This window comes from Staurois parvus, unplaced genomic scaffold (assembly GCF_062004578.1).
Source record: "Staurois parvus isolate SC_StPar_1 unplaced genomic scaffold, SC_StPar_1.0 ptg000043l, whole genome shotgun sequence".
Taxonomy (NCBI): Eukaryota; Metazoa; Chordata; class Amphibia; order Anura; family Ranidae; genus Staurois; species Staurois parvus.
The window spans coordinates 2,155,001-2,158,332 of NW_028317839.1; the positions used below are offsets into that span (position 1 = coordinate 2,155,001).

General features: G+C 43.3%; 1 protein-coding gene across 1 annotated transcript in view; it reads right to left on the reverse strand.

Moving 5' to 3' along the window:
• The window catches only part of LOC149470469 (pituitary homeobox 3), a 136,716-nt gene extending 133,845 nt beyond the window's left edge, over positions 1-2,871 (reverse strand). The window contains exon 1 of the mRNA XM_089663656.1: positions 2,620-2,871. The gene's annotated coding sequence lies outside the window, so the exon portion shown is untranslated. The remainder of the gene's footprint in view (positions 1-2,619) is intronic.
• Between the last annotated feature and the right edge of the window lie 461 nt (positions 2,872-3,332).

Consider the following 3,332-nt stretch of genomic DNA (forward strand, 5'->3'; position numbering starts at 1 on the left):
TGTCTGTGCTGTGTGTGCTGTATGTGCTGTGTGTGCTGTGTGCGATGTGTTTGTGCTGTGTGTGCTGCGTGTGATGTGTCTGTGCTGTGTGTGCTGTATGTGCTGTGTCTGTGCTGTGTGCGCTGTGTGTGTTCTGTATGTGCTGTGTATGTGCTGTGTAGTGTCCCCCTAGAAGAATGTCTGTGTATATACATCTCTCGGCACATGCACACATGTATGGGAAGTTTATGACTCTCTCCTGGCTCTCTCCTGGCATGTCAGGCTGCAGCAGCTGCTCCGCTGGGAGATCTTTCAATACTGCAGCTGTTCTACTAAAGTATTGTAAACAAATCTGCGATTCGGATCTGTATAAAATGTGCTGGAAGTGCTACCCTAGCCCATAAAGCCCAGCCTAAAATCCTGACCCCGGCGACACCGCTGTCCTGGAGAGGGATCGATTTGTTTCTCTTAGTGTCACTTTGCTGGGGTGAAGTCTATGGGCTCTGCGTGTCACCGTGCGCAGGAACCCTCCGGATTGTAGAAATCGGGGTCACCCAGATAGTTGATGTTTGTGTTTGTAGTAGAGGAGATGACCCCAGAGAAATCGTTTTCTGCGGCGTCCAAGAATTGCTCACTTCTACTATAAACAGGAGTCCGATCTTTATATAAATATAATTTCTCCAGCAGCTGTCTGCAGAGTGTTTCTGTGTTAGCTGCTGATCTCTGCCTCATCTCCCCATCCCCAATCACAACTTCCACTGAAACTTCATGTGCCGGGTCTACAACTGGACATACACTATGCAATCTGATATCTCTGCACAATCTTCTTTAAATGTACCAAAACTATGTAACAAACCAACCTTACAATCCATCCAATTTGTATTAAATAAGGCAGGCCCGACCTAGTTAATTTGGGATCTAAATGACAATCCGATTGTATAGTGTATGATCAGCCTAAGGCTCACAAAGCATGTTACAATCTGATTATACAATTATTGTACAATTACCTTTATATATTCCAAACGAGAACCTACCTAAACTATCCCATCAATCTGTATCCAATCAGGTAGGTCCTTTTACAAATTAGATCTAAAGGAAATTGTACAATGATATTGTAATGTGTGTGAAGAGTTTAATGGTGGCCATACCTGCTTTGATTTTATTATCCAATCCATGAGCAGTTCAATCAAAAGTACTGACTCAGCAAACAATCGAATAGATATAACTTCCTTGATCGAAATGAGTCGATGGGCAGGGTGGAAAATGATCAATTGTGCTACATCGATCAGCAGCACTGAGATGCTATGTTCATGAATTTGACAGTATATTGAGTAATCAGATTATGAGGCTGCATTGTTAAAACAGAGATATAATCGATAACTTACAATCATAACTCCCATCGATTGATCGAAATCCACTTCCCAGAGCGTGTCAAATCGATCAAATTATTTGTCTACTATAGATTGATTATTCCTATGGGAAAAGATCCATCAGAAAAAAAATTCCTACCCTTATGAAAACCTGTATGGCCACCGTAAGTGACCAGAGATCATGGATAGGTTGTTGACTATATATCGATTATTCTTATCGGGGGAGATTGATCATAGAAGAAATTGATCACTTATAAAAGCGTGTATGGCCATCATAAATTACTAGGAATCATCAAATAGGTTATCCACTTTAGATTGATTTTACCTAAGGGAAGCGATCCATCAAAAAATAAATTCCTATTAATTATTCCTATTGGAAGAGATCAATCAGAAAAGAAATTCCTAGCGATTATTCCTATAGGGAGAGATTAATCATAAAATAAATTCCTATCAATTATTCCCATGGGAAGAGATCCATCATAAAATAAATTCCTATCAATTACTCCTATAGGATTACATCCATCATAAAAGAAATTCCTATCGATTATTGCTTTGGAAAGAGATCCATCAGAAAAAAAATTCCTATCAATTACTCCTATAGGATTACATCCATCATAAAAGAAATTCCTATCGATTATTCCTATAGGGAGAGATCAATCATAAAATAAATTCCTATCGATTATTCCTATGGGAAGAGATCACATCAGAAAATAAATTCCTATCAATTACTCCTATGGGATTAGAACAATCATAAAATAAATTCCTATCGATTATTCCTGTGGAAAGAGATTCATCAGAAAAAAATCCTATCAATTACTCCTATGGGAAAAGATCAATCACAAAAGAAATTCCTATCGATTATTCCTATAGGGAGAGATCAATCAGAAAAAAACGATCATTGTGGAAGCGTGTATGGCCACCATAAGTGACATGCGTAGGTTGTTGACTATAGATCGATAATTTCTATCAGGAGAGATTGATCAGAAAACAAAATTGCTCATTTATGGAAGTGTGTATGGCCACTATAAGTGGTGATGAGCGATCTCCTCGATCGGACCAGATCTTGGCTCACTTCCATGCACAGATAGGAGAAGGTACCCAGGATCACTTGACAGGCACAGCAGAGGACAACTTTTTTCTCCCAACAATCGGCTTGTCAGTGTACATATCGGACAGGAATGGTATAGATCGCTCCATGTATGTGATGCTGAGACCTGTAGGGTCTAGTGTCACCCCCCCCCCCCCCCCCCGTACGGCAGGGTGTACTCACCGTTGGGGTCCAGAGGCTAATCCTGGGTGTAGCAGAGTTTGTCCTGTGCCGGATAGGAAGAGCCTGGCAGAGTGCGGTATAGATTAGTCGTCGTGTGATTTCCCCGGCGCCCTGCTCCTGCTTAGTCTGCTGTGTGACATGTACAGAGAGTGGAGGAGATTCCAGGCGGACTGGCTCCCATTCACTGCTGCCATTCACTTTATTGTAGGCAGCGGGCGCCCCCATCCACAGCCAATGAATGGTGCGCGCTCAGCCAGCCCCTTTCCAGATGCTCAGCCCAGTGCGCTGTCTAGTCTGTCCAGCTGTTGCTGCGCCAGGCCACGCCCATCCAGGTAAGGGCCAATCCCAGCGAGCAGCTCTTGACAAGGGTACTCTATGCGGCCACGCCCCCACTGTACAGTCAGCGGCAGGCACATGGCTGGGAGGCAGAAGTGATGTAAGTGAGCAGACTGAGCCAAGTCACCCCCATACTATACAGTCAGCTGTGGTGATTGATCCACTAATACATAGATAATAATCTGTTCACACTATGGGGAGGGGGGGGGGGGGGGCAGTGATCCTGCCATTGAGCTCTAGTCAAATGTTACCTAGCAAGCTGGAGAAGCTTGCACTGATTCACTCCAGGTATAGGTGGAAATTCGCAGGATGCACAGGAGGAAATGGATCCGGATAAAAGGGATTTTGGCACATTCCTTTACTAGGCGGCTCACAGT